Raw genomic sequence first — 6,914 nt, forward strand, 5'->3', positions numbered from 1 at the left:
ATAAGTTCTCTTACCACATGGCCATGTGTGTCTGGCGGCTTTTTACTTGCTGTGGTTAAAAAGGAGCCCTGGTGCACAGAAAAATGGCCCCCGTCCTAGTGTAGGGCCCTTTTCCCCGCAGCATGGTAAAGACCCCTCAGTGAAATGCATGTAGTTTCTAATTAATGCCAAATAATGCTCATTATTGCTTGTTAAGAGCTATTATGCTGTTTAGCTTATTAAGCTTGTTAAGTTACGCACGTTGTTATAAAATCCACTTGGATTTCGGGGTGGATCTGTAGGCGTGCTATATAGAATCGGGGATAATGTGTACTTTTAACGCGTGCTGTGCATCTGTTAGCTGTATCATTGCAACTTGGATATAGCAAGTGCAGGGAATTCATAAGTGAATATAATGCTTTCTTTTGTGTAATGCTGTTGGAGAAGATAAACTGGTCAGACATACTTGCTCTTTTATTTTGCACAGACAGAGGTTCAGAATGCCACACAGATATGTATTTTGCTTTTATATAAAAGCCAAGTTTGGTTGCTAAGTGATCTGTACACAAAAGTAGCATGTACTTGACAAGTAATGTTCAGAACAGTGAATGAACACACACTGATTTATCATTTATACAGTAACCAATTTTTGACAAATGTTTTTCCTGCAGTTAAAACTCAGTAACTTTCTAAAGTTTTCTGTGATCAGTAAGCTGGGTAGAAAACTGCAGCCTAAATAACCAAAATAAAAGAAAACAACTCAAAGGCAGTGAGTTTCAAATCAAAAGTACAAGCTATTGGAAAAGATCAAGCACCTTCAGTTATATATTATATAATTTTTAATATATTTTAACAACTGGAGTTTTAATTCCAGATCAGAATTATCATTAGCTAGCATTAAAAAAGTGTGCACCTTTTCGTACCATCAGAGCTCATCAGAACACGTTTAACCTCCATCTATGAAAGGCAAAAAAGGAAAATAAAAATTTCAAACTTGAGTAGATTCAACTGTTTCATGTAACACATTGATTTTGAGATTGCAGTACTTCTGTTTTTTTGCTTTCTCAAAGTTGTCACTTGTATCATCCAACTTCTTTTAGGTGTCACTGTGGAGAGTTCTAATTGGTTTGAATAATGTTTAAGGTGGTACACTTGTAATAATTCCAAGGATGTGTTTGGTCTGGAATGAAAATGTCCATTTATTTTTAAATTACGATACACACATGCGTGTTTAAAGGTGCTTTATTTTTCATGCTTCCTTGAGAAACAAAGCATGGACTTTATTTGAAAAGAGCATTCAACCTTTCACATTATCACAGCTGTATTCTATCTTGCTATTAAATAAAGTGAGAAGGTTTTAAAAATATATTCATAAATTTGTTGATATGCGTATTTGTGTTAAATTGAACATGAAAGGCTTCTGTATCAATTTACCATTTAATGTGGGGATTTGTGGCCACATTTCTAAGAGACACATTCCAAATCTAGCTATTCATCTAGAAAGTATCACAATGTACTATGCTGATTTTCTATTGCCTCCATACTGTTAATTTTGGCTTAAACATTAATGTAATGTGTTCCTTTACAGAAAAAAAATAAGTTTACTAATACCTGGTACATTTACAGTGATATAATGAGCTGATGCATATACTTAAATTAACTTTCCTAATTAATGGTTCTCTGTTTCTTTTCACATCTACTAATTGGACTATTATTCTGGAAGACTTAATATTTACTTTAGATGTATTAGATAGTCATAGATAATAAACATGCCTAATTAAGGAACTTAAGTGGCTGGCAGGAATTCAGAGTATACCATCTTGGGGATGGGGGGGAGGGGGAATAACCTTAGAACAAAATGACCAAGCATACCATTTTGTCAGCATTGAAATTTAAAGAGCAGGTAGCCACTTCAGCTTTTAGTCAGTTGAATTGCCATGGTTTCAACTTCTTGTGTGTTAGGTTCCTGTCAGATTAGTATATATTTCAAGTTTTCCATATTGATTGCACCCATCAGGCAGCTATTCTAGAAATAGAATTGAAGTATCTACATTTTCATGTTGCCATTCTGCAATGTGTAAAGACAAGATCTTACATATAAATGCATACATACAAAGGATATATAAAATACTTGATGTTCGTGGCACAGAATGCAGGGTATGAAAAGCACAGTGTTACGTTTTTTTAGGTTTTTACAGACTCATACACCTTGCTTGACTTGGGCGAGTTAAGATAAGCTGGTGGAACATATAACACTTGATATTTCTTCTCTTCCCATTTTAATGAAAACAGTTGTGCAAAGGTCTGGCACAGGTTTCAGAATCTGGCAGTAGCTTCCATGAGTATCTCCACTGAGACTTTTCACCTGCCTTATAAAAAAAATCATTCTCTTGTCTACTTTTTTTAAAGCTATTGAATCTTAAATTATTGAAAATTTAATAATTGCTGACTATATAATAGCCTTTGCTTGTATGTATCTGAAGATGGTTTAAGAGCAAACATTTTAGAGTACGACAATGGAGCTGAACAGTTTTTAATGCGCAAGCAGTTCTGTCCTTGTGTATGATCTGTAACCTTAATTTACTGTGTAAAGATGGTTACATTATTTCCTTAGCTTTGTTTGGAGACAGATATAGAATGCTTGTTCAATTATGCTGAAGCATTATCTTGTGAAATTTTTTTATGTTAATGTATTATACGAGCGATATATTTTTTGTTTGCTCAGAAAGACAGCTTGTATAACGCTTTTGAAGGTTTCTGCTCTGTAAAGTCTGTTAGAACTTTTTTCCTCCTTCATGCTAAAGTGTCAGTGGTGGTTTTGTGAACTGGTCAAAAATTCACAGGTCTTAAATGTTTTGGGGGAAATTTTATTGGACACCTGCTCTTTGTCTAGAAAAATAAAAGATGTTAATATATTCCTGTTACTGGCATGCGCATGACTATGTTATAGAAGCCACATTATCATTTCCTTGCTTTAAAATGTCTATTTATGAATTCTGCTTGTAGTTTTTTCACTAATAAAATAGTAAAATTTAATTATATCTGAATATTTTTTAATAGATTTAAATGCATCTTAAGCAGTTTTTGCACAAGAGGACGTATATATGCTAACTGATCTGATATTTGTATTAAATTATACCTGTTGTGTGCAAAGGGGGGGGGGGGTCTATATTGTGCATATCCTGAAACTTTGGCCTGTTTGCAGCTTTGCCAGACTAGTCTCGAACATATTGGTGCAAAAACATGGGAATTAAAGACTCTGACCTCCATCCACAGCATCATTGATGCCACTTTCTAATCTTGGGCTTGAAATTTTTTTTTATTTTTAGCCCTTGTTTCTAGATTACCATTTCATCTAAGTTCTTTAAACCCGCCATCAGAATATCTTTTTTAACATCTCAAGATGGGAATTTGCCTTGCATGAATATTTGTGTTTAATAATAATAATAATAATAAAAGATTAACAGTACCTCACAAAAGTCTTTGAACTTTCACATTCTGCTGTCTGAAAAATAGCTTAAAATGAATCAAAAACAGGAGGTTGTTTTACTGGTCTGCACAATATACTCTGTCCTTTCAATGAAAGAGAACAATTGGATATATTCAAAAAGTAATGTGAAAAATACACAAAAACATGAAGACTTGTGCAAGGCACTGCAAATACAGAAGGCACTGATGGCTTTAAAAATCTGAATTTGTATGCTGCTTATAGTTCTGGTTAATTAGGTTGTTGGACAACTTATAGATTGAAAGTCTGTTTTTCCTTTTATTGCTTTGTGGTAATACTGGGTTTCTATATAACCAGTAAAACTGCACCTTAATAGAGAAATCAGTCTGGTCATGAATCACAAAAACGTGTAGAACTGGGAAAGATGCAATGAAAAGTCACTGAATGAATAGAACAATTGGAGCACATGACATTGTGTGAAAGATGGAAACAACCTTTATATTTTTGCTCTGCCCAAGGAGGTGATTGAAAATGAAGTTGGAGAGGGTCAAATACCATAGTATGCCAACATTTGAGAGAATTAGTACTACAAAAAATTGATATCACTTGAAGCAGAAGAGCTCTTGAACCTTTTTGATTATAATATGTAAATGCAACATCTCTGGTTATTTTTAATAAGCTAATTTATGAACAGAATGTTATCTATCACTACAGAGGCTTCATTCAACAACCTAAAGTCTGTTCTGTCAATGTTTTGATAGCTTTGGCTTTAGCCCAGAATTCAGTTCAGGTAGTAGTTTCCATGCTGTTGCAAGATTATTATTGCTGCTAGAACTTTCAACACAGATCTGTTCAAGAGGAAAAACTATTCTGGAATTTCAAGCTTAATAAATGTATTGCAAACCTATTATATATTTAGATGGTTATTTTCATGCTCCCATTAATGGATCAGCTTGATAATTCAGTGCAGTGTTCTTAAGCTTGCTGTGCTTAATCTATGCCTTTTTTTTATTTACATGTAATTTGCAATGGAACATACCATACAAAAGTTAAAAGCCTGAAAATGGCCTCCAAATACATGAGAGGATTTTGTCCCAGCTGCAGCGAGGTATTGAATTGCATATAAAGATTCCTTAGAGCCATGTCAAAAAGGAAAAATGCCCAAAGAAGAATTTATGTGTAGGGGTTGTAGTCCCAGCCTAGAAGATTTCAGATCAATAGAGACAGATGCGCTCATGAGTGATAGTGAGAAAAGAGAATGAAATTAACTCATAGTGCTGTAATGTCTGAGGTTTTTGTAAGGGCAGACAGAGCAGTACAGAAATAACTTATAGCATAGGAGCCGACTCTGTGGGTGCTTGAGCACCCCCAATATAGAGAATATTCATTGAATGTGTCCAGGGAGGGGTTATTTCCACTGGGCTTAGCACCCCCAATAATTTTGAAACATTGGCTCCTATGACTTATAGCACGTGGGTTCTCAACCCAGTCCTTAGGACTCACTAAGGGGCCCTTTTCCAAAGGTGCAGTGGGGGCTACTGTACGCCAAATCGCTCCTACCACAGAAGTAGCGCAGGAGCCTAGCAGTAGTTTCAAAGTTGGCGGCATTCCTGATGGTAATTTGCAGCATGGCTCTGCACTGCCCGATTACCACAGGGTTAGCGCATGAGCCCAGGGCTCAGGCAGTAAATAGCTCCATGTAAATTAATATTATTGCACGGCCATTTACTGCCCCATTTTTTTTTTTTTTAAAAAGGCCTTTTTCCTGCACCAAAACTAGCACAGGCCACCGTTTTATCATGGCTTAGTAAAAGGGCCCAAGTCAGGTTTTCAAGATACCTAAATGAATGTGCATGAGAGAGATTTTCATACCATGGAGGCACATCCAAATTTTATTTATTTCCCAGGCTTGATATACCGCAAGGGGTCCAATAATTTTATCTCGTGCATGGTGGATTTCTTAAACCAGGCTGACTGTTTTGTCCTCAGGACTGGATTCAGAACCCCTGATAGAACATAAAGCAGGCCTGATTGCTTGCATTGAGCATGTACTAATTTTGGTAGAAATTTGTTTTAACAACCTGTATAATTTGCCTTTTCTGTTCTCATGGAATGTACAAAGTGGATTACAATTATAAGTTACTGTAAATACAATACTCAACTTTAAAACAAAACAGTTAAAAATCTAATAAAAGTACAATAACATCAAAGTAAATTATTGCATGGAATCTAACTACATTTCTGAAGGTGTCATTAACTTTTTCTCTGGGAGCATTGATTCACTAACATTAACAGATGCTCCTTTGGATTTTTAAAGGGGTTGGTATAGTGTGTCCCCATTCAGATATACTTGTAAAACTCCCTAGTGCTAGTGTTAAGGAAGATGACTACCACAGTACCACCTGGTCACGGCTTTACCTCCTGGCAGCTCATTGACTCCTTCTCCAAGATATCTTGAATGATTTCTGGCCTTTAGTGGGGACAGGAGCAATCTGCAGGCACTCTTACCTTGACAGCAGCATTCTCCAAATGTGTGTACTGCTAGGGGTGAGGCTGCCTCATTTCATATTAATCTGCTATTTTAGTGCACTTTTGCAAATAGAACTCTATTGTACAAACTTTTGCTACTAGCCTTTTTCCTTAACAGGTCTCTATTTCCATGTCACAGAAAATACTCATGCATCATCTGTTACTTTGAATGCTCTATAATTTGGCAATGGTGTTGGAGTAATACTAATAGTGGTAGTGTGGAATAGTGTGTTTGATCCGTGTATAATGGGTAATCCTACACCCCCAGTGATTACAGCAGCACTCCTAAGTTCCCTTGCCTGTCTTGCTAAGGATCTGTTGTGATTTCCTCCTCGGAGCTGTACTTGGAAACCAAATTTAAAATAAATCCTGCTGTGGCAAAACTCAAAGTAACAAATTTCATGGCATTACCCAAAGGCAGGCAATAAAAGTGAAGTAGTTGCTGAGAGCAATAACAAGATGTGGAAAAGCTTATGTAGAATCAAACCCAAAGCTTATTAGAAGCCAGGAGATACTCAAAGACATTAGCTCTGTTCATATCCTTCTAATCTGTAACCTATCTTCATGTCAATGATATTTAAAACTACATTTTAGTAGGAAGGATCACACAGGTGCCTAGAGTGCTTTAGACTGTTATAAGGAGATGTTACTATTAGGTAATCATGCATGACTGTTATGGGAGTGAGTGCTTATGTTACTATCTTCGGTAAGAAAGTTGTTTGTTCTTTCCTCTTACTCAATTGAAGTCCTAGTTTAAATTAATTTCTGTGTTATTGTACATTTTTTTTGACTTGTAAATCTTTCTGACTTGCTATGCAATAAGTAACGGTATAGTAAATAAATAAATGATAACCAAACGATTTTTGTTTAGCAAACACATATAACCTGCCAATCTAAGGCAAACTTTTGGCAGATCACAGAATCAACGTAAAATCAATAAATATGTATGTAACAAAAA

Source organism: Microcaecilia unicolor, chromosome 6 (assembly GCF_901765095.1).
Source record: "Microcaecilia unicolor chromosome 6, aMicUni1.1, whole genome shotgun sequence".
Lineage (NCBI taxonomy): Eukaryota > Metazoa > Chordata > Amphibia > Gymnophiona > Siphonopidae > Microcaecilia > Microcaecilia unicolor.